Source organism: Benincasa hispida, unplaced genomic scaffold (assembly GCF_027475165.1).
Source record: "Benincasa hispida cultivar pf3 unplaced genomic scaffold, pf3_genome.v1.1 HicScf694, whole genome shotgun sequence".
Lineage (NCBI taxonomy): Eukaryota > Viridiplantae > Streptophyta > Magnoliopsida > Cucurbitales > Cucurbitaceae > Benincasa > Benincasa hispida.
In genome coordinates, this window is record NW_028326816.1 from 3,451 (window position 1) to 29,617 (window position 26,167).

Genomic DNA, 26,167 nt, shown 5'->3' on the forward strand with positions numbered 1-26,167 from the left:
CATTTATTTTAGCCTCTCAAGCAAAACAAGTGTTCTATGTAAAAGACCCCGTAAATTCAGGTTGGTCAATTGTTTTAACATCTCCACAACAAACAATTGAGGATGATTTTTATGAAGATGAAATAGGAGATATGCTACAAGAGTGTGGTTATGGAGGTATGCAAAGAATGTCCAATGTTGATACATTTACTGAGATTGATGATACAACATCCACATACATTAGACATGATTGTGAGGGTCGATGAGTTGATAAATAATGTATTAAGCATGGTATGTCATTTACTATGATTAAATATATTTAAATATTAAGATTATATGTTTTTTGTATGAATAATGTTTTTTTTTCCAGATTGACATGGAAACTTTAACAAGTAGCAGCGAGGATGATATAAATATGATCCCACAAAAACATAGCAGAATAAGTATACCACGTGGCCCAACTACAATGTCTGAGTTGGCACAAATAAGGACATTTGGGCAACGATTGACCATTGATTATAATGAACATGGACAACCGGTTGGATCTGGAGCAAAGAAGATGCAGAGTTATATAGGAGTTTGTGTTCGACAACAAATTCCTATAACGTATGATTCTTGGAAAAAAGTTCCAAACCATTTAAAAGACAAACTTTTTTATTGTGCAGCGGTATGTTTTCTAAACTTTTAATTCATGTGCATATTAGTTTATTAGTTTATTGTTTAACTACTTTTTTCATCGTGCAGATGTTGTTCAATGTGGACTCTAAGTTCAAACATTGTATACTAATGTCTGCATCTAGGAAGTTTTGGCCTTTCAAGACAACGTTGACTCAAAAGTTCATACTTTCATTTAAGGATGAACCCTCGGTCTTGCAATTTCCACCCAACAATATTCTCATATAGAGCAAGATCATTGGACATCGTTCGTCAATGAACGATTGAGTGAAGAATGGGAGGTAAGTCATTCATAATAAATTACATGTCAACATTATCATTGTTTTGATAGGTAACTTCAACTAGATTTGTTGTACAGAAAATCGGTCGTGTTCAAAAAGAAAGACGTGCGAAATGTCTATATAATCACCACATTTCTCGGAAGGGCTATGCGAATCTTGCCCAAGAATTAGTGAGTTATTCGAATTAAATTAAATCTTTTATTCTAATATGTTTATGCTAATTAAATATGTATGTTCATGCAGAACCTATCGAATGACCCTTCTTATCGGGCGACTTTATGGAAAGAAGCAAGAAAAGGAAAGAATAATGAATACTTTGATGAAGTTACTCGAGAATGTGTCAATCGGATTGTAAGTATATATTATGCAAAATTTAAGATGACATATATATAAGTTTAAGATGATATAGATATTGTGTGAAAATTGTAATATGTTTTATAGGATAAATTGGCTGAAGTTCATGAAGGTGAAGATGTTCTCACCGAAGCATTGGGTACGGAAGAACATTGGGGACGTGTTAGAGGAATGGGTGATTTTGTTTCCATTCTCAATATTTCAAATTAGTGAAACTAACATCCTCTATGAGCCAAGATATTGAAGGAGGCTCTAGTCAAAATTGTTCGACATGGTAATAAAATGTCAAGAGAAAGAACTCACAGCAGACAATCTCATCAGTCTAAATCATCTGTTGGAAGTGTTGTACTAAGTGCATCTGAAGAAGATACTGAGAAGATGTCTAAAGAAGATTTGGAGGTAATTTATTTATTGTGACTTCTAAATTTTAATCATATTGTACGTGCTTAACCATGCATGACATAAGTTCTTTTAAATTTGTTAAGGGGACACCATGCCACTTGGCTATAGGAACTGTAGATAATATTGTTGTAGTAGCCACAACATTTGATGATGATGTATCATGCTTAACTGTTAAAGTTCTGATTGACATTGTCATTGGAGAAGATTTGTCTATACCAATTCCTGTGAAGGGTAAAATAGAGTTCTTAAAGCAAGCAATGGGCAACTTCGTAAAATGGCCTCGTGAACTTGTAATTATGGGTGACGAGAAAAATGTATGTTTCCTTTTCAGTTTATGAGTTTGGTTATTTATTATTTTTCCTACTTTGAATTTTTGTAACTTTGGTTATGGTAGGGTCATTCACCAATTAAGAGCTTCAGCCAGTCCTCCAAATATGCTAACGCTAATGGTACTATCAAATTATTGAACGGACATGCCATGCATAACATGAACGATGTAAATATGATTCGTATCTCTTTGGAAGAGACAAATTTATTTATTTAGGCCGTGATGATCTGCTCCAATATTGCAATATGGTTGAAATCGGCTACATGTGTATTTTGACATACATTGCGTAAGTATTACTCATCTAAATTCACTCATGTATACTTTGTTTCATGTTGATAAATAATAACTTTTACTTTGTTTAGGTATCTTTGGGATGAATGTGGTTGTAGTATTACGAAGAAGTTTTTTATAATTGATCAAGCAAGAATATCGCCACACGTAAAGTCTCAAGATATCCGATCCAGAAATTTAGCCAATCAACTTGAATTGGCTAATTTAGACCAAATAGTCCTCATTCCATATAACACAAAGTAAATTGTGTTTATGTTGTGGCTAATTTGCATTATACACGTACTAATATTTCCAAATTGTTGCTTATTATAGTTATCATTGGATATTGATTGTAATCAATCTACAAGATATATAATCTCATTTTAACTTATTTGACCAAAAAAATTGATTCGGCAACTGAATTTTTAAAAAATGGATAGATTCGGGCTTCAATGTCGGTTAAGAATTTAAAAAAAAAAAGGCTTTAATGTCGGTTGCAACCGACATTAAAGACCTTTAATCACTAAAGACCTTTAATGTCGGTTGCAAGACTTTCAATATTGAGAGACCGACATTGAAGGCTGTAATATTGGTGTTACTAAAGGCCTTTAATGTCGGTTTAAAACTGACATTAAAGGCCGAATTTCTTCTAGTGGACTACCGTCGAGAGAACGTACTTAGCCCGATGATTTTAAGAGCGTCGGGAGAGGGTCAATTTTAAAAAAAAGGTTGGGATACTTTTATTAGAGTTATCTCGACGATGGGTCAAACTATCCGGGATAATATACTTCGCTCGACAATTGTACAAGCGTCTGGGGAGGGGTTAATTTTTTTTTAAAAAAAATTGTTGGAAAAATTTTATTGGAGTTATCCCGATGGTGGTTCAAACTAGGGTTGGGATAATGTACTTAGCCAGATGGTTTTGCAAGGGTCGGGAGATGGTGAATTTAAATAAAAAGGGTTGTTGAAATTATATTAAAGTTATCCCGATGGTGGTTAACGACTATCGGGAGAACCTACTTAGTCCGACGATTTTTCGAGCGTCGGGAGAGGGTCAATTTTAAAAAATGTTAAGGAATTTTTATTAGAGTTCTCTTTATGGTTGTCCAAATGACCATTGGGAGAACCTACTTAGTTGGACGGTTTTTTAGAGCGTCGAAAGAGGGTCAATTAAAATCCTCATTTTTCCCCTCTTTTCCTTTTTCAGCAGTCGTCGCCCCTGTTGCTTCTCTCTCTCTAACCCTCAGTTTCTCACTCCTACCTCACACCCATTTTTCCTTTCCATCGTAGATCGGGCTGCCACTATCATTGACTGCCGCCGTTCGCCGCCAATTGCCGCTTGTCTCCACCGTTTGTGCAGTGGGTAAGTGTTTTGTCGGTTTGTTTTGGGATTTTCTTGGTTGCTTTCGAATACCCAAAATCTCTTTGGCTTAATTTATTCATAATATTTTGTTGTTATATTCAGTTTGGGGAGGATTCATGCTATCCAAAAAGAGTTAAATGACTTTAGAATTTTTTGAGATTTTTTGCAGCGGGTATAGTTTAGTTAACTAAATACTGAGGAAACTTTTGGAGTTTGAATGCAACGACAAACAGCAAAAAAAGAAAAAAACTGTACTAGAGGAGGAATATCAAATTTGAAATGCAAGATTGATGGAAGAGTTAAATAGGGACACACTTTCCGTATTGAGGATATGTCTCACATGGGAAGAAGAAAAAACTATAAGTTTAGTGGCCTTAATGAATGAAATTAGTTTGGACTTTATTAGGCTCTTGGGCAATATGATCTTGATGGTTTATATTTAGTTTACATGATTATTGTTGAAGATTTTATTTTAAAGGATGATTGGGAAAATTCACCCAAAAAAGAAATACAAACAAGAAAAAAATGAAATGAAACTAAAAGTGTTAACAAATATTTTAATTTGGGTTTATTATATGTGGTCAAATATTGTTCTTAATGAAAACAACTCATCTAAGAAAAAATTAATACTTAGAAATTGAAACTATGTGTTATAGTATAACTAATTGTCTAAATCATATAGATTCAACTCATCACATATATTATTAAGAATGAATAAAAAGTGGATTAAGATTAGGAACAAGTTATCAACTGAGTATGCAAAAGGAGTAGTCCGATTCCTTGAAGTTGCAAACTTCATGTTAATAACTCGAAAAATACAAGGTGTCATTGCAGAAAATGTACTAATGCAATATGGGAGCCAATAAATGGAGTTGAACAACATGTTTTATAGGACATCGATGTTATCTTCTAGATAATCACAGTTGGTGCAAGAGCAAACAATATGATGGAAAGGTGGAATGTATACCTCCTCTAGTTTTCATGGATGGAGAAAATATCTTACTTGAGGTAAACTTGACTAACCATCTAGTTAATGATTTCATCGATGAATAGATGAAAAATTCGTTTAAAGAGTATAGGTCAGAATTGAAATAGTTAAAAAACATGCAAAGAGAAGGAGTGCATGGCTTGCAGCTCATATTTGGAGAATCAAAGTAGAGAGGATAATGGCCTTTGTGTGACCATGAAGATGAAGGTAATAGAGAAAATTGAATCCCCATTTTGTGCAACCATGCAAAACCGTTTTCCATTTTCTTTTAAAACAAAAAATGATTTTAAAACCATTTTAATACAAAAATGATTTTCTTTAATTAATTTCATAAATTAATTTAATATCAAATACTAAATCAATTTTTGCACAATAATCATCTTCATATATTTAAATCATATTTAAATATAATTTCTCTTGTTCCATTTAATTTGAACGTTTCAAATTAATTTTTCAAGTTACCCTAAAACTTATCCATTTACGAGCTAGTAGGGGGACCTCGCGGACCTACAGATCATGGGCTCCAACGATTCGAGATTAATTGGCTAAACTCATTAGTTTGATCTAACCCCCGTTCGTTAATTAATGAAACACTCCACTATATCCCATAATTGAACTCCCCTCACTGTAGATATATTATGTCCACTTAATAACCATAATCAGTAAGTTGATCCTTCACAGGTTGTTCGTAATCACAGCTAGGTCAAAAATGCCATTTTACCCCAGTGACTACATCTTGTTCCTTAAGTTTCTATTGATCCTCTAATGAACAATTCTGATTCATAATCTCTATGAATCAAATCATTTCTCTATCATGAGAAGGTAGAGCCCGAATGTTCAAGACTTAGAGTCAGTACTTGAGATAACAACCTATCTACTAATCCTAAATAGGGTAGGACTGAATTCCATCTTGTAAGGCTATGTCCCCAGCTATTCATCCGGTCTTATCCCCAAAATGGTAAGCTTATTGAGCAATGTTGTTGGACTACTCTCACCGTTTGCAGATCAAAGGATAATCCCGAACAAACAGGAGTTCATAGCTAGCTCAGGATTAAGATCGAGTTAACCTAGGTTATATAATAAATGAAATAGTCAGTTTTAACAGTAAACGGTTGTTATAAAGAAAAGTGACTATATTCTTGGTCCAGTCTATATGCAAACTCATTGCATAGGATGCCCCTTACTCTCATGTCTCAATATGAACGATTTGTGGATCATATCGTTTGTAGCACCTTACAACTTCTTGTAACAACTACAGAGTGGGCCGCATCCAATAGTGTTACCAGGATGAGATACCCAATTTCATCCATATACTTATTAGACCATTTAGGCTATATACTGTCAACTTGATCCTGTTTATGTCACTACATAAAGTTATAGCATTCAGACTATAGCCAATGATGTGTTTATTGGATTTTCATAATAAGATGCAAAATCAACAAGTCATTGTTATTGATAAAATAGAATGTTTAACACAAACTGCGAGTTCTAGGATATTCCCAATAGGAATTACACAAACACTATAAAAAAATATGCAAGTCCTAAAGAGGCAGAAAGTACACCTACCTCATCGATTTAAAGATGCCATCGAAGATTGGCATTTTTTATGTACTAAGTTTGAATCCACCGAATGGAAAGTAAGAACTTTTATGTTTATTTCAATTTACTTACATGTCAATTACTCTTTTCCTCTTAATTTCTCGTTTTATTAGAAAGTGGCAGAGGCTAATCAAAATAATCAGTCAGCTCTAAAGTTCACTCATACAGTTGGTTCTAAGACTTTTATATGCATACAAAAATTGACGATAGAAATAAAAGTATTTGTATATTTGATTTGTAAGAAAGTATTATATATCTTCTATGTGAATTGTTTTACAGAAAGGACCCGACAGTCAAATAATGAACCTAGTAGACTTATTTAAGTATACGCACTCTAAAAGTGACAACTCTTTGTTATCAGGCCACTAATGATGCATACCTAAGTTTTTATTCCTCAATGTAACTTTATTTATATACAATTGTCATATAATTATTTGTTTAAATTATTGATGTAGAGTCAAATGGTCGAGATGAGAGAAGCCTTCACCTAAGATGGGTTTAAACCAATATTGGAAGAAGAAATGTGCGAGCAGGTATTGGACACAGAAATGGGCCTTGGTAAGGCACCAAAGTCTAAAAAATCAAGAAAAGATAGATTATTGTCGAGTGAATCCTCCTTGAAAGTTATAGAGGAGCAACAACAAGAGATATAATCCTTAAATACTAGATTGGCTTGATTGAACAAATTGAAAGAAAGAAGACAAATTAAGATGGATGATATGAAAGTTATGATCTTACAACTCATGAAATCATAAGAAGATAAATCAAACTAGGTATAAGCTCTTCAACTTTCGTAGTAAACTAATTAGAAGACCGTGTATATTGTTATCCTGTAGTTATAGTAACAACATAAACGTATAGCTATGTAAAGTATAGTTAATGTTCAGAAGTTGAGTTTTAAGTTTTATATTGAGTTTGAGATTAATTTTGAGATGAGAATATGCTATATTAAATTTGAGGCTAAAATTGTTATAGGGGTAAATGTATAATTGTGTTTAAATTTAAATTTCCATATAAGTTCTATATTGAGTTTGAGATTGAAATATGTAAATATGAGCTGGTTTATTCAATTCGTTAATATTCTCAGTTGAGTTTTAAGTTCTATATTGAGATTGAGAATGATTTTAAGATGGGTATATGCTATATTGAGTTTTATGGTTAAAATAAGTTTTTTTTTTTTTTTTTTTTGGTGGGGATGAATAAAGTTCAATGTATAATTACATTTAAGTTTAAGTTGGATTTTAAGTTCTATATTAAGTTTGAGAATGAAATGAGTAAATATGAGTTAGTTTATTTCAATTTCTTAATGTTCTTAAGTTGAGCTTTCAGTTTTGTATTCATTTTGAATAAAGTTCATTTGAATGTGTTAATGTTCTTATGTTGGGTTCCCCTTGGTATAGGGGTGATTGTCTAATTATGTTTATGCTTAAGTTAAGTTTTAAGTTATATACTGATGTTGAGATTGTTATTTGTATATTGAGTTTGAGTTTAAAATGTGTAGATACAGGTTGGTATGAGGCTAAAGAATGGTGGGAGGGGAAGAGGTGGAGGGAGAGATTGCATAAATTTCATTTATATTTGTTAATGTTCTTATGTTGGGTTTAAAGTTGGTATATGGGTAAATGTATAATTATATTTAAGTTTAAATTGGGTTTTAAGTTCTATATTGAGTTTGAGATTGAAATATGTAAATTTGAGTTGGATTGTTTCAATTCGTTAATGTTCTTGATTGAGTTTTAAGTTCTATATTCATTTTGAGATTGGTATATGGTATATTGAGCATTAAACTTATTTAAATTTGTATTTTGTAGGTATCTTGAGATTTATGTTGAAGATTCATCTCCCAACAAGCTAAGTTAGAATGTAGAATTGTGTTTTATGGATACCTTGTGGATATTACGTAATGTTATTCCAGAGTTAAGAACTTGTGGATGTTATATTATATTTAAGATGGATAGTATTAGTAGTTGTTTATTTGACAAATTTGTAAGATTCAAACATGTTTTCTAGATATTATTTAATATTGTAGACATCTAATTAATTTTATAAATTTTTAATTTAGTTTATTCGATATTTGTAAGATTTAAATAGTATGACATTTGTAAAAGAAAAAAGAAATAGATATAAAATTTAGTAAATAAAGAAAAAAAAGATATTTCGACACCTAAATATGTAATCCCTATGGTACAAGGGTCAGGAAAAAGTGTAATTTCATGCTTGTTTTTACCTTTTTTCCGATGCTTAAATAGGTCATCATTGGCATAAATAGCCATCTCCCGACGATACAGGGGTCAGAAAAAAAAAAGTGTAATTTCATGCTAAAATAACTCTCAAGTTAATTTTTGTCGACGGTCGAATCGTAGATTGAGCGTCGGAATAAGTAACCATCTCCCAACGGCAAATGGAACCGCAAGCATAAGCTGACTTATCCCAGCGGTCGGAAATTATTCTTACCGTCAAGAGAAATAACTTTTCCCAACGGTATCATTTAGGGTCAGTAAAAGCCCTCATCCTTGTTTCAACGAAATATCTTTTTTCCTGACGATAATGCTTTTTTTTGGATCGGGGAAGGTTTTTCTAACGATGCAGTCAATGGTTGAATTTTCGTTGGGATAGGTTGTCCCAATGGTTTTTTTACTTTATTCAATGATTTTCGTCATCGACAAAAGTCCAAATTCTTGTAGTGGCAGGTATTTTTCTTTTAGCAAAGAATTTGAAGGACAGGGTACAAGAATAATACTCATTCAATCATGGTGTTTTTCATTCTTTTTATTTCTCATTGTCTAAAATATTATTGGACATTTTGTAGGTTAGCTTTGGATTTCGAAATTTCTTCTTCTTTATTTTGAAAAAGAAAAATTCTATTAAAAAAAATTAAAATTTTGAAGAAAGCTTCTAATATATATATACACACACTGCAAAGAGAAAGCTTCTATATTAAAATATATATATATATAAATAATCTATGGTAATTGACTAAATATTTTAAGCAAAATTCACTTTTTTAAAAAAATAAATTAAAAATAAACAATAAATATTGCAGAATAATGACAATGACAAAACGTATTTCTCATTTATTTCACAAAGAGAAAATTATGCATTAAAAAAATCAAAAGAAAATAAAAGGGAAGGAAAGCGTACATCCAAAAAGTGAGAATGGCCAACTTTACTTTTTATTGTTTTAGTACTGACAAAATTAAAGTCTAGGATAAGTTATTAATACAATGAATGAAATGAAGAATTTCTTTTTTTTTTTTCTTTTAGCATTTATTTATTTCTAAAATACATTATTTGAGGGGGGGAAAAAAAAACTTGCACGTAAGGATTGAATAGTAGTTAAGCATCAAAAGACAAAAATGTTTTAAAAAAAGAGAGAAGAAAAAAAGAGAAAGTTATAGCATTTGCTTTAGTTTTTCACCTTTATATAATCTCTTTTTTCTTTCATATAGTAATAATAATAGCATCTTTTTTCCAAAAATAAATATATAGAATAATTAATTATAGGATAAATATCAATTTTATACCCTTAATTTTAGGTTGTATAAACTAAAATTGACCCTAAATTGATAATTATATCAATTTAAATCATGAAATTTTATAAATATATCAATTTACATATTCCTCTAAATTTCGTTAGACAAATATATCGTGTTAAACTTATAATTTGATTCAATTAAACTACTAAATTGTCATAGGTCAATCAATTTAGACCCTTTATTACGATTACCTTTGAAAATCATCTATGTTAACTCTCGAATGTGAGTGGATTTCTTCAAGTGTCAGTTTTACAAAATGGACCATTAGAGAGTAAATGCATGGACGACGATTCTCAAAGAAAATACTGATTAAGAATTTGAGTTGATTCATTTATGGTAGTTTACAAGTTTAATTGATACAATTATAAATTTCGCACGAAATTTTTTGAAATGGAACATAGTAGAGGGCGTAAACTGTAAATTGACACTCTTACGATAGTTCGTGATTTAAATTATTATAATTATTAATTAAATTGATATAACTCCTAAAATTTAAGAATATAAATGAATAATTTTCCTTAATTACAATATAGACTATATTTACTGTTCAATAATTGCGAAAGTGGAAAGTCGAAGCATCGATTTTTGTGTTGATAATTAGTTCTAACTTATCCACTTTAGCTCGCCTCGAATGGTCTAAAATTCAAAATACGACCGTCGAAAGATAGCTTTAAAAGTTGTTTTAGTTTTTAAACTTTGACTTCACGAAAGAAGAAAAAGAAGAAGAAGAAAATCAATAACCTTCTTACATTTTTTTGGGATAAATTATGTATTTTTATTTTTCGTATTTTATCCTTAGTTTTTATCTAATTTTTATTTTTAAAAGTTTGATTACATGTTTGAAGTTTAAATCAACCTTGGTCCTAGGTATTATTTAATTTAATCAAATGCTTTGTTATATAGAGCACTTGCTTTTATTTGCATCCTTGACTTAATTTTTAAGGGAAAAATAGGGGAAAATGTGAAAAAAAGATCAATTGTTGGTTCGAAATTTAGTAAGGTATACAAATTTTATCTTAGACGTTCAATTTCTAAATCGAATCTTATCAATTTCTACTTGTGGTTCAATTTTCGATATTCACTAATTAATTTTAACCAAAAAAAATATAAATTTCCATTTTTTTTAATAAGATACTAAAAGATAGTGGGATCATATGGTGCACCGAGATATCTCAACTAGGTTGACGCCTCCCTAGTACCTTCATCATACCTCGAAGCTGGTAGTGTTGTATTCCATTAAAAATTGAAGAGTATGTATAGAGAGCTAGAGGATAGCTCAAAACCAAAATAGGAGGAAAGAGCAAGGGCGGTAGGGTTACAAAAATCATCCAGTTTAGGACAATAGTGGGAGCATCATAATCACAAAATAAGGATGATTTAGTACTTCAAAGGCCAACCAACGATAAAACTGTAGGAATGTATCAGCAACAGCAGAAGCACAAGGATCATTTAAGTATTCTAATTCACTAATTTTGACAAAATATAAAGCATGCTCTTGCAGAAAACAAGTGAGTTTCATGACATACCTCTTGTAGAACTTCTTCAAAGCTTGTTCTCCAACTGCAATCTTCTCCAAATCTTATTGCAGACCACCTCAAGATCTTCCCCACTATTTTCTTGGTATTCTAGATTGAGTTGTGGAACTCAAAACAAGCTTGAATCAAGGGATTAAGGAGAATAGCTCACAGCAGCAATCTGGTTGAAGAACTCTTTCTTCAGCACAAATTTTCTCTAAAATTCTCTCTTGATTGCATGCCCGAATTTTACTCCAAACTCTTCATTATATTGCAGATCAACATGCAAGGAAGAGAGTTGCATGAGTTACAGCTCATGCTTGGAGTAAGACAAAGCAAAGATGATGGCTTTTGTGTGAGCAAGTAAAAAGAAGGATAAAGGAAAACATGATTTTTCCATTTTAATGTTTTGTTTTTCAATTGTCCAATTTTATCAAAAATCAAAACTTGATTTTTAAAATCCATTTTGATTTTAAAAACTGAAAAATAAAATTAATTTTTAAATAAAAATTAATTAATCTAATATCAAATATTAAATTAATTTTTACACACATCCATCTTTATATATTTAAATAATATATAAATATAAATTCTCCTATTCCATTTAATTCTCAAATTAAACACGTAATTATATCTCATATAATTACTAATTCCCTTAATTCTAATTTGAACGTCTCAAGTTAAATTATCACGCTATTCTAGAGTTAGTCCGTTACGAGCTAGTAGGGGGACCTCGCAGACCTACAGATCAAGGGCTCCAACGATCCGAGATTAATTGGCTAAACTCATTAGACCAGATTAATATTCATTCGTTAACTAATGAGTCACTCTACTAAAGCCCATATGTTGGCTTTTTGGCCCTTAATCTCAAATTATTTAATTTTTATTAATTAATTAATCAATGTTTTGATGATAAAAAAACTCAATTTTTAATTACTGAAAATCTTAGTGTTTTAATATGTCCATAGCATAAAGCTTGGAACAACGATTCCAACACCTCTTGAATCACTCAAATCGGAGCTAAAACGAAGACAATATGACCGAAACAAGTCTATAGAGAAAATACCGTGGTGGATGACGTGGCATAACTAGGCCATTTACATGTAGACATGTGACAACATATTGGTTGAATGGTGGATCAGGATCATTAAGAGATTAACATATGATGGACTTTTGATTTTTGGATTGATTTAAAATAAAAAAATTGAAATTAAAAAGAAATTTAGAAGGAAAATAAATTTAATATTATTTTATGTTTGTGTCTAATGGCTAGTTTTTTACACATTGTATGTTTTTTATTTTTGGATTAACTTTAAAAAGAATGAATTTAAAAAGAAAATGAATTAAAAGGAAAATGAATTTAATATTATTTTATGTTTGTGTCTAACGGCTAGTTTTTGACACATGATATAGTTTTTTATTTTTTGGATTAATTTTAAAAAGAAAAGGAATTTAATATTATATTTTGTTTGTATCGAACGATTAGTTTAGTTTAAAATCTCCAACATTGATTTTTCTTTTCCAAAATCCAATGGTCCAAATTAATTGTGGTTTCTAAAAATTTTTCCATCTCTATATAAACCATCTTCCTCTCTAATTTTTAAACCAACAAATTTTACATTTCATAATCCTCCAAAACTCAAAAGTTCCATTATTGCTCTCTCTAAGTTCCCAATTTTTCTTTTTATCTTATTCTTGAGAGAGTGTTATTGTATTTTGAGGATAAACTTGTTGAGTGCTTAAACTTGTAAATCCACTCTAGTGAGAGTTGTATTGTGTTTTTCAAAAATTCCAACATTTGTAACAGTTTGATCCTAAACTATGGAAAGGATCGGGTTTGCTCTTGAACCCATAAAAGAAGCGGTGGTGTAACGGTTGGGCTCTAATCCGTAGAAAGAGTCGAAAAGATTTTATTCAAATTCTCAAGAGGCGCTTGGGAAGTGGAGTAGGTCGAGTTTGACTGAAACACTATAAAAATTATGGTGTCTTTTTCTCTAACTCTTTCCTTTTTATTTTTGCAATTAATTTAAGCAATTTGTTGTATGTTTTAGTTTGTTCTTATTTATTTGCCAAAATTTGATAGAATTAAATTATCACATTTTTTGTCATCTTATTTGTTGCATAATTTGAATTTTTCTTATTATTTATAAAAAGTGTATTAATTTGTTTAATTGGGTTAATTTAGAAAAAAAAAAGTTTAATTAAACCCTATTCACCTCCCCTCTAGGGTTGCCATATCGATCCAACACCATATTTTCACTCCCCCCACTATAGATATATTATGTCCACATGATTTAATCATAATCAGCAAGTCAACCCTTCACAGGTTGTTCGTAATAACGACTGGGTCAAATATCTGTTTTACCTCCGAGATTACATCTTATTCTTTAAGTTCCTACTGATCCTCAACAACTGGTTTGTGATCCAATCACTAAACCAAACTCTCTCAGCCTAGTGAGAGGGTGGGGCCTCTTGTTCAAGACTTGGATTCAATACTTGAGAGAACAATCTTTCTTCTATTCCTAAATCGGGTAGGCGTAAACAACGTCTTGTAGCCTATGTCCCCAACTAACTATTCGGTCTTACCCCTGAAATGGGAGTCTTATTGAGCCGACGTTGTTGAGCCAACCCTCATCTATGAAAATCTAAGGGCAATCCCGAATAAACAGGAGTTTATAGTTAGCTCGGGATTTTACCTAGGTCATCTAAGTGAAATAGTCAGTCTTATACAGTAAACAGTGTTATAAAGTAAGAGTGACTTATTTCTTGGTTCGATCTTATGCAAACTCATTGCATAGGACGCCTCCACTCCTCATGCCATAACATGTACGAATTAGGATCATGTCGTATGTAGCACTTTACAACTCTTTGTAACAAATACAGAGTAGGCCGCATCCAATGGTGTTACCAATAAGGTACCTAACCTTATTCATGTACCATAGATCATTTTGACTATTTACTCGAACCTGATCCACTCTTATGTCTCCTCATAAAGTTCAAGCACTCATATAATAGTCATGGGTCTTAGTTTATTGGATTTAGACTTTCATACAATTTTTGAAATCAATAATAAGTATATTGATTATAGAAAATGTTTTTCATATTACAAATTGCGGGTTTTAAGACATAAAACCCAACAAAAACATCATCCTACAATCGATATTGTTGTTTGCTCTCATCATGGAAGACTCTTTTGTTTCTTTCAAGCCATATGCAGTGCCCCCGTCAATTAGATTTTTTAGGATGCGGGTACTATGTGCAAAAGTATATACATGAAATAGTGCATAATCCTACTACTGCCGTTACTAGCCTCGTACGTAAATTATTTATTTTTTATATACTAGCTTTAATTTAATAAATGATGTAAACTTATGTTGAGTTTACCTTCTTCTTTTTTTTTCCTTTTTGTAGTTCAATACAAAAAATGTATATAACCAAGACGTAATTCGAACACAATGGGTAAGTTTTGTTGGCTGATTTGTGTAAGGATGTACTTCTTGTTTTTTTTGTCTCAATAAACTGTAAATGTTAGCTTAGAATGAATGTTGACGAGTTTTGAGTAAAATATGCAAGTTTAGAATGAATCAAAGTACTAATCGTTGGTTTGCGGATAGATGAATTGTTATCTAACCATGATTTGTTTATTGGAAGATTTATGTATAATTTTTTTGTTTATGGGTATTTGGCGTGAGTATTCATGGAAGCACTAATTGATATTTGTGAATGGGAGAAATGATTATTAATATTATGAGGTGATTGATATTTCTAATTGTAGTTTTGGAGAGGCGGGTGGTTCCATATGAGTGTTAGATATGAAAATTATAATTATTGTTCTATGGAAGTGTGTTATCGATATGCAAATATTGGTTAGTATGTTTATTTCATATTTGATAAGTACTTATAGAATGGATTGGAAATATTAATTCTTGTTTGTGGATAAATTATTATAAAAGTGCGCTTCATTGCAGGTAACTTTGTATTTAGTTTTGTAGTAGAGTATATTGTTTTGTCTATTGTTATATTTCACATTTGAGTTCAATGAGTTTATAAGTGGAAGACAAATATTATTGACTTGCCATGCAGAATATAACAAGCACGCATTACAATGAATAGTTTTTTTATTTTTAATAAAAGAACAATGACAGACATTTCTTGACCCAACACGAGACATATAATGTCGTTTTTAACTTTTTGACCAACATTAAAAATGGATTCGACGATGGCATTTAAAAAACAGACAATAATTGAAAAAACGGACATTAATTCTAGGCTTCAATGTCGGTTTAAAACTGACATTAAAGGGCTTTAATGTTGATTGACAATCGACATTGAAGATCGTGTTATAAAAGGTCTTTAATGTCAATTATCTTTAATGTTGGTTTTAAACTTACATTGAAGAGGGTGTACAATGCCGGTTTAAAACCGACATTAAAAACAACCAACATTAAAGACCTTTTATAACACGATTTTCAATGCTGGTTATATCAACCGACATTAAAGCCCAAAATTCTTGTAGTGTATCAAGGCACTTCAGATCTGTATTTAGCATCAATAAAATTCTTTTTCATATAAATACCTCCATAGCCATTTATTACGCAGAGCAATGTTTGTGATCTTCACCTTATCAATGCCAATACTGCCCTTCTCCTTTGGTGTAGTGACAATATCCCATCTTACTAAATGAGATCCTCCCTCCCTTTTAGTACCTTTCGAAAGAAAGGTTCTCATCGGCTTTTCAATAGATTTGTATATAGAAACATATAGGGGTGTTAAAAAAATCGATGACCCAAAAAAACTAATCAACCTAACCCAACCCGTGTGTTAAAAAAATTCGAGGTTTTGGAGGTCGTTCGATGGGTTCGTGATCTTGGAGATTGTTGTGTTCGTTGTTGCTGTTGATCGTGTTGTGTTGTGGTCGTAGTGTTCGAGCGTTCGTGTGTTGCTGTCTTGGAAACTAAACGAGCGTTCGTGATCGAGGGAGCTTGAAGCTTGAGTCTTCAAAGGTATGATACTTTTTCCCTTGATTATCTTCTGAAACATGTTGTAATTTTTTTTATTATGCATGACCTATAAGTTTTCATTTCTTGTACTGTAATTATGTATGTTCAATATCAAATAGAATTTGGAACAATCATTTCGCTGCTCATGGAAACCCTCATGTCCGATTTCCTTCAATTGGTATCAAAGCCAGATTCTTCTGATATTCCAAATTTCACTTCTGTTTTGAAATTTTTTTACAGTCGTGGTGGATTTTCTGCATTTGCGTTTAAGTGCTAAATGCGTTTGTGGATGGTGTTGATGAATGTTTACAGGTTAATTGCCTATGTTTAAAAGCTTTCTTTTGATTACAAAATGTTAATTTGTAATGGCCCTTGTGTTTTTGTGCATAATTAACATGCAATCGAGTTTGTAGTTCAAAGTGTTTGAGTTTGTCGAGTCGTTCGTGATGAAGTTTCGAAGCATGGAGATGCGGTTCTCAGCGAGGAAGAAGACTTAGAGTTGGTCGTTTCGTGTAGCCTAAGGTAAACGATCGTTGGGATTTGGCTAAATGATCGTGTAGATTTTTCTACGCGATCGTGTAGTATTTACTAAACGAATGCTAAACGATGGGGTAAAGTATTTGCTCTATCGTGTAGCGTTGGTTGCCCGATCGCGTAGACGCTGGAGGTAAACGATCGAGTGGAAGCATATGATGCTTATCATTTAGTAAAAGGCGTGCGCACTAAACGATCGTGTAGTTAGCATGCTTCATCGCATAGTCACTACCTATACTATCACGCGGTATACGATACTTAGACGCTCGCTCGCGATCATTTAAACTATTGTGCTTCACCACATCGTTGTCGTTTAGACGATCATTTAAGGTTTGCGTTATGCGTTGCGTGCTGCACGATCGCATACCTCCTGCTTCATTGGATAGTAAAAGGTACACGATCGTTTAGCTCTGGAAGCGTTGGTAAATGATTGAGTAAAGCGTTTACTCTTTCGTGTAGACAATCACAAGAAAGTTTGGTATACGATCAGTGGAGACGCGGACTTTGACCGGACGGTTCAAGACCCGGTTCGCCTGTTTGAACTGGAGACGCTTTGCTTTTGTAATAGTTATCTTTATTTTTTGAGGATTTGAGGCAAATTATCCCAGTTCATCAACTTTTGTTTAATATACATGGGATGTATGTGGTTTATATGACATAGTGTATGACATATAGATTTGAAGCCCACTTTAGGTTGTGTAATTATTCATGCATCATGTATTATAAGCGTTATAATATGGCATGATGAAATTAGAAAAGAGCATGTGCATGCATCATGAAATATAAGAGTTATATTTATGCATGCAGTAAGCATATTCATGTATCATCTTTATTTCTGACCCAAAACGAGACATTTAATATTGTTTTTAACTCTTTGACCCCAAACTAAAAATGGATTAGACAATTTAAAAAATGAGGCATTAAAAAAATAGGACAATTGTTAAAAATTAGAAAAATCCCGACATAGAAGATGTTGTACAATATCGATTTTCAACTGAAATCAAAGATGGTGTACAATGTTGGTTTTAAACTGACGTTGAAGATTGTGTACAATGTCCGTTTTTAACCAATATTGAAGATAATTGGCATTGAAATTTCGGTCAGCTATAATGTCAGTTTAAAACCGACTTAAAGACCTTTTATAACCCGATCTTCAATGTCGATTTTCAACCGACATTGTACCCCCATAATGTTAGTTCTAAACCGACATTAAAGCCCAATTTTATAGTAACGAGCTTTAGAAATGCATGAGTATTTCCATGATTTCAGCTTTTCAACAAATATCTAGGTTATGTTTGTTTTAACTTTCAAATCCTATCAACTTTGTACCATCTATATGTTCTATTGTTAATTAAAATGTGCACACCCATTTGTGTGTATAAAATAACATGATTGTGAACGAAAAATCATCAGAAAAATTGCAACACCTATTTATATTTAAGTTTAAAATTTTCACATTTATAGTTATTGAGATGCAATTCAATGAATTTAAAACTTAATACAAATTGTTATTTGCCAAACCACCGAGAACCATAAACCACAATATAGCTCCCTTTCAAGAATAAGAGAAACTACCTAGGCTGGAAAGTCATCTTTCCACACTCTAAGAACCTCAAAAATCAGGAAGCCAAAGATGCTAGATTGTGAGCAGCTCTAACTATTTAAAAAAAAATCATTTTAGATTTTTTTTTTCTAATGTTCGATCTTTTAACTTTTGACCATGCCCTAGTATCTTTAACTTGGCTATAATAAAACTGAGAATAGTTTTCTCATAGTTCAATCTTCAATTAAAAGCTTTAGTCTTTTTCCCTTTTTTCCCAAAGATTAAAAGCTTTAGTTACAAACACTTAAACATTCATATAAATTATTATTTGTACTAAAAGTTAGTTATTCAAATCATTTTAATTGAGGTGATCATGTGGCCTATTTAATTTTAATGAAAATAACAAATTTGTATGAACTAATTCTAGATATTTCAATAAATTGGAACACAGTTTAGTGGATAATACATTTAGTATCATTTTTAAGGTCAATAGTTTGATCTACTCTTATAATTGTTAAACTAAAAAAAAAATAATAATAATAAAAATATTTCTTTAAAATGAATCTTTCATACCAGATGATTTGGAAGTTCTCTCATATCTATATATAAACTTTTTTTTTTTTATCTCTAAAATCTACTTAGAAGTGTTGAGCAAAATCCAACATTTACATTTAGAATGAATAATTTAATACCCTTATCTACATATACTTGAAAATATAAAATAAAGTTACCTCATTAAAGAATGGAAATATACAATTGAGGGGAAGTGCTTTAGTAAACATTAAAAAATAATAAAGAAGGAAAGAAAGACTTATGGGCAATTAGATTGACGTTTTCAAGGAATGAATAGAACATTCATTAAACAAAGATTAGGCTATTAGATAGGGTTTAAATTTATTACAACTGTTCAAATATTGACTTTTACACTTTTTTCTCTTTTTTTTTTTTTTTTTTTTACGGTACACAAGACAACCAACTTTCACTTTTCACAAAATTGTGCAGCCTTCCTTGAACCCCACAACACAAAATAACAAAATAATTGAATATTTAAAATTTTGACATGATCAAATTAATGAAACGTAGGCCCAACATTTCATTAATGGTAATACTTAACAAATTTAAATAATAGTATATTAATAATAATAGAAAATTTTTCATATATAAAAAAAATGTAAAACTATCTACCAATATATATATATATAGACTTCGATAGACTTCTATACACCTCTATCGAAGAATATTCAACTTTGCTATTTTGGGTAGATAATTTTCTTTATTTTTTATTTTTGAAAATCTCTCTTGATAATATTTTAGATTGTCATTTTTAACCTTTAATATCTCCAAAATTATCAATTAAATCTTGTTAATTTTGTTAACATGTATAATTAACTTTTGTTTTAATGACATATTTAGAATGGTTGAGACATGCAACTGGAATGTTATTTTTACAATTAAAAATCAAATTATCCACTAAAAAGAAGTTATATCGGTCATCAACTAAACCTTTTTTTATAAGTAAGATTCTTATATACAAATTTGTTAATTGAACAATAATGTAATGATACATAAATTACTCTTTTTAAAATATAAAATGATTAATTAAAAACATTCAATTACGCAAATTAAAAACTTCAAGAAACTTAAAAAATTAAACTAAATATTTGCCACCATTTAAACTTCGGACAAATATTTTTACAAATATAATTCAAAAATGTTTAGGCATTTTGGAGTATAGAGCAGACAAAAACTGACAATTCCCCAAAATAAATTTTAAATATGATTAAAATAAAAAATCACACACATCAAAGCGACGTCGTACAGATGCAGGTGGAGCGTCATTTCCGTATTATATTGCAGCATTTTTTTTGAAAAAATCTTTATATATTTTAATTTTTGTTTTTTTTTACAGCTTTCAGAATTGCCTTTTTACTAAGCACACCCACGTCAGTCAATAACATTCATTCGCAGAAGAGAATGTCAAATTATTTAACCATCATTGCATTTGCCTTTAGTGGGCCCACCAGCTTTACACGTGGCACAATCATAATGGCTTGATTTTCGTGCCGTGCAGTCCTTGTCTGCCGTCAGATCTGGGAAAGCGACGTGCCCTACCGTCCTTGATTTCACCCAACTCCACGTCCTTGTGAAAGTCTCTAGACCCCCCTTTTTTTCCTTTTTTCTATTTGCATGTAATAATAATGATTTTATTATTAAATAATGCTTGCTTAGCTTCTAGTGGTATGAAATTTTTGTGCAACTTCTTTTCAAAAGTGATTCGTTTTTTCTTTTCTTTTTTTTTTTTTTAATAAAAATACTACTTTTAAGCTAATTTTAAGTGGTTTACTCAATAAATTTTTGTGCAACTTCTTATCAAAAGTTATTTGTTTTTTTTTGTTTTTTTTAATAAATAAAATACTATTTTTAAGCTAATTTAAAGTGGTTTATTAAATAAATTATGAATTACTTTTTACGAGGTTGAATAATATTGATTTGGATATTGTATTTTCTCAATGTGTGCTTATCTCTTAATTTTATTGTTTTTAAAATATATATTTGGTATTTTTTATTTTATTTTATTTTATCTTTTTTTTTTTTTTTTAATCTTTTCAGTATCTATATTTAAGAAACATTTGTGTTAATTGTGTCGCTATTAAAAAGGTTATTTTTTAGACAAAGAAATCTGATTTATTTGGACTAAAATAAATTGTGTTAAAAATACCGAGAAGAAAATAAATATTTTAAAATATAATAGCTAAAGTTAACCATTGTTTTAAAAAAAAAAAAAAAAAAAAAAAAAAAACTAAGCTTATACATTTAAAAATATATTATGATTTTTTTTGTTTCATTATCTACTTTTTACTAATGTTAGAATCTAAAAAAAAGAAAAAATATATATTTTTCAGCTTTTAAATATGGGATTTAAAAACTATTTACACAAGATACCAAAATTTTTATTTTTTTTTTATAGAGGTTAATAGAAATTTATTAATAATAGAAATTGATAAAAGTCTATCTCTCATATACGTCGATCGAAGTATATCAGTGTTCTTTTTATTATTTATGTAAAAAGTTTAACATTTTTTCTATCGATAAAATTTTTCTTCTAAATATTGTATATAGAACTATTTAAATATTTTTTACCATTAATTATTTTTAAAACATTGTTTTCATACAAGCTTAGTATAAAAATAAAAGTTGTTACTTTATGGTTTAGGGATTTAATTTTTTTTTTTAAAAAAAACATATATTGAATTTATTATTATTACTTAGTAAAGAACATCATTTTGAAAGTTAAATGAAAGAAATACATGTGTAATTTTTTTTAAATTAAAAAAATACAAAATTGAAAACGAATTTGAAGCATGACTTTTTTTTTTTTTTTTAAACTTGAATTGAGGAAAATAAAAATAGAACAAAACCGTATGATTTGAACTTATTCGATTGAAGTTATTTCGTGAAAAGCTTCTCATACTCCTTTCTAATGCAATATATTTGTCTTGTTTTTAAAAGTGGAAATCTTTGCCATGGCCTTTCTTCCTCTATCTAGGGCTTTAAATTTCACTAAAATAGACTTTTTCTATTCTGGAACTCAAAATAAAAGATGTTTCAATAATTTCCCTTTTTTTCATTTTGTATTTTCATATACATTTTTACCTTTTTTTTTTCTCGACTCTAGGGTAAATAAATCCATCCACGTATATTTAAAATTCTATTTAGTTTAAATACTATTTTGATTTCTAAAATTCTCAGTTCATTTTGGTCCATATATAGATAAAATATTTTATTTTGGTCGTGTTTTCTTTCTTCTTCTTTTTTTTCCCCTCTTTTCACTTTAGTTTGTAGTTAATTTCAAAATGTTTATTTTGATTACTTTTATAAGGTGACCATTTAGATTTCTTTGTTTTCATTTTTATCTCATTTCTTAGCCCAACATTTCATTCAACTACATTTTAGCCATATATTTATATTAAGGAATCTACATTGCATATAAAATTTGTGTTAAAATTTTTGCAAATAAGAATCTAATTTAAAATCACTCTCAAACATGCACTAAATAAACTAAATATAATCCTAAACTCAATTAGGCTTCATCTAGCATTTTATCTACTTGACAATTCTATTGTACAAAAATAAGAGATTAGAAAGCCGGTAATTTTTTGTTGAGTCATGCTAATAAGCGTTATCCAAAGAGAACATGGCCTCCACTACACTGAATTTCTTGATATTCCACTCAAAATGTACAAAAACGTATGTAGCAGTTAATAGCCTCTCTTGCAAATCTCTCAGTCGTTTATATACTCAAATAAAAAAAGGATCAAGAACAAAAGAAAGTTCATGTTCTAAAGAAAAGTGATTGAAGAAACAATCGTAAAACACAATCGAAAAGAACTACTCAATGTAGGATGTTAGGTGCAACTTTTTCATTAAAATTAAGAACATTCCTCTTTTACGAGTCCGCAACTACTTTCTCCTATATAGTATTAGAAAGAGTCCAACAACGAAGATAAATCGTTAAATTATTAATATGATATTAAATTGTTTTAAATAAAGGCATAGATACAAATGAAATAGAATCTTATAAATTTTCCAATAAATACAAGCATTTTATCTACTCCTTGAAAAATCTTTAAAAACGACTTATCACAAATCAATCAAGTTGCATATATATATATATATATATAACATGAAATATTAAGGGGATGAACTCAATGGGTGATCGTGACTTTGCAAAAGATGACAATAAAAAGCCTTTTTTATCACACTGCCCATAAAATAATGTAATCTGCAATCAACTTGAATATGATATTTTGTCGACCTACTTCATTCCCTTCAATAATTCACATTCCTCGACATGTCTACGATAGCTATTTCTTAAATACTTTTTTTTTAAAAAAAATAATAAAATGGAAAATAAAAGAAGCATGCATATACTTATGAATATATCACTAACTTATAACTTAAAAATAATAATAATAATAATTGTTGGAGAATTCTATCCTTGCATGAGTTGTTAAATAACTGATTGTTTTCTATGGCTGATTTGACTTTGGACCATAGTGGAAAGTTCTGTGTTCAAATTTATATATGATGTGTTTGGTTTAATTATTTAAGCGTTTAATTTTGAAAATAAGTTATGTTGGAACAAATTGAAGTGTTTGACAATTGCTCAAAATAGCTTTTGAAACACTTCTAAATTGTAGTTTAAATAGTTTTTATCAGAAGAGTTTAATGACTTTTTTAAAAAAAATATTTTTTCTCTAGTAAATCCAAACAGACTCGTAATCATGTCGTTAATGTAATTTCTTCTTCAATTAATATTGATTTTCCACTTATCGGGTATTCTACAAGTTTTCAAGCCTACGAAAGAGGGGGAGTGTTAAAGTGTTTATATAATTAGATTTACCACAACCCATCAGCTTAAACTTTTGGGTTGATATCAGTAATTTAATAGTGTATTGAGGATCCCACGGTGAAAAGATCGTGAAATGTCACAATATTTTATAAGACTAGTGGTTTTGAGACAGGTGACAATTATGTTTATCTAATATGATATCTTAACTTCTAAAGCTCACGTGGACATTTAGTCCATCATAGAAGAAATTGATCGAATCATCCAATAAAGACACCAAAAAGATATTGTCTTGATTTTGAGTTTGACAATAATTAACAGTTGGAGATTTAAATTTTTATACCTAACATTCATCGTGCACTAAAGAAACAAAATTATATACTATAAAATTTGAACCATCTCATAAGTATATATTTATTGTAATGACAAGGTTTCGTTAAGTATATAGTTTGTCTCGCATGTATTTATTGTAGTGGCGAGTTTCTTATAAAGTATTTATTGTAATGACAGATTTCTCGTCGGTATTTATTGTAATTAACATTTTGAGAGAGAGAGAGGGAGAGAATTTAAAGCCACAATATATATATCATCTCCAACCATATTCTTTAAAGATATTAATCTAAATGATTATTACAAAATACGTTTAAAATCCGCAAACCCTAATAACTATTTGAAATTTTCGTGAAAATGAGTATTACTCAATTGATATATGGATGTATTAACAATCAAATTATTTGTACGTAATTCGAACCCTCATATTCCTACTCAAATTTTAAATTATCTCTAATACATGATAACAATTTTGACAGGAGGAGAGAGATACAGAATGTGTCTGGATTAACTAGAAAAAAAATATTTTTTTAAAATTCATTTTGATTTAAACTCATTTGATGAAAACTATTTGAAAGTGTTTCAGAGGCTCTTTTGAGTGATTGCTAAACATTTAAATTTTTTTTTCCAAAATGACTTATTTTCAAAATTAAATACTTGAAAAGTTAAACCAAATACTCCTTCAATTAACCGGTTGAAAATACACATTCAAAATCATTTGATATGACAATTTATGCATAGTTCAACTGGTAGAAATATCGTACTAGAACTTAAAGGTGGAAGGTATTAATCTCTAAAGAAAATATTATTCCTTCTTAGCATTTTAATTTTTTTTGTCAAATTAAATATAGTTCAACTGACATATGAGTGTACTAATAACTATAAGATTTATGATTCGAAACTTTCTAACCAATTGTATTAAAAATAATTAAATTTGAGATAATATGGAGAGAAAAAGTGATGAATAAAAAGCATAAAAAAGACAATATTGAAAACAAATAAAAAAACAAAGATGTGAAAGAAAAAAAGTTAAAATTGTAAAATTTGTCATAACACAACACTACGCATTATAAGGCGATATTCTCGCGGGGGCCAAAGGCATTATTCTTCCCCACGGTCACAAATAAAAGGGAAAATAAAATAATATAAAGCGCACACACGCTTTCAAATCCTTCGCACGTGTGAAAGTGACATCTCGTAAAGAGCCGCAGTGGCTAAGCGACACGGTCAAAGACACAGCTCCCAGCGTCACCGCCAATCAGCGTCGAGAATGCTAAAAAGCAAATATTAATAATAATGACTAAAAAAAAAAAGTACTGCGAGACAATCGAGGTTCTTTTTATTTATTTACTTTTATTATTTCGAAATCATTTTGTAATCCATTGCTTTATGATTGACGCCTCGCTGACCGGCCTGTCACTCTAGCACCAGTGTCGCTCCTTTGTCTTTTCCCCCCTTTTCTTTCGGTCAGCTCGGGCACTCCAAGCCTACGATAGAGAAACTGACTACGACCATTCCTTCTTAGTCCTGTCCTTTCGGGCAGTCATTTCCTTTTCTACCCGGCATTCAAGGCGGGCTATTTATTTTCTTTTAAATTATTGTTATATTATTATTTACTCAATATTAGAATGTGTTTAAAATTATATATGTAAATTGTGAATTACTTTAGCTACCTCCCTTCTCTTTATTTCTCTGTTGGTCCACATATTTTCGCTATTTTATCCCGACATCTTTTGAGGTACAAACTAAACAACAATGAATGACGCATGCTTTTTTTTAAAAAAATATCGGTTGACCTTCTTTCAATTATACTATTATTGATAAATTAGCTTTATCTGTACTAAAAAGCTCTTTATCTAGCTATAAAATTCAATATTTTAGTACATTGTCTACCTTTAGGGTAAATTATTGACAACCCTTTTTTCTTTTTACGAGATGGTTTTATTGATATATGGGATGTAGAAAAAGTCTTTAATGTTAATGTTTCAATGTGAAGAGAGCAAGTTGACACGTATTTTAGTTCGAGAAGGTAGTTCTGAATGTGTCAGATAATGTCTTTAAATTTCTTATAGGAAACATGGCAGGCTCAATAGTAGATTAAGGGTATTGCTTGTAATTTCA

General features: G+C 30.2%; 1 long non-coding RNA gene and 1 pseudogene across 2 annotated transcripts; both read left to right on the top strand.

Annotated features, from left to right (window-relative positions):
* Nucleotides 1–225: 225 nt before the first annotated feature.
* LOC150030013 (uncharacterized) lies at nt 226–1,533 on the top strand (annotated as a pseudogene).
* Nucleotides 1,534–3,426: 1,893 nt separating this feature from the next.
* LOC150030014 (uncharacterized) lies at nt 3,427–8,305 on the top strand. Of its 2 annotated transcripts, none has more exons than XR_016527209.1 (3): nt 3,427–3,652; nt 6,695–6,772; nt 8,051–8,305. It is a non-coding gene; the product is annotated as an uncharacterized LOC150030014 (long non-coding RNA). The 2 variants fall into 2 exon arrangements; XR_016527210.1 differs by lacking the exon at nt 8,051–8,305 and adding an exon at nt 7,741–8,030 and having other exon boundaries at nt 3,449–3,652.
* Nucleotides 8,306–26,167: the final 17,862 nt, after the last annotated feature.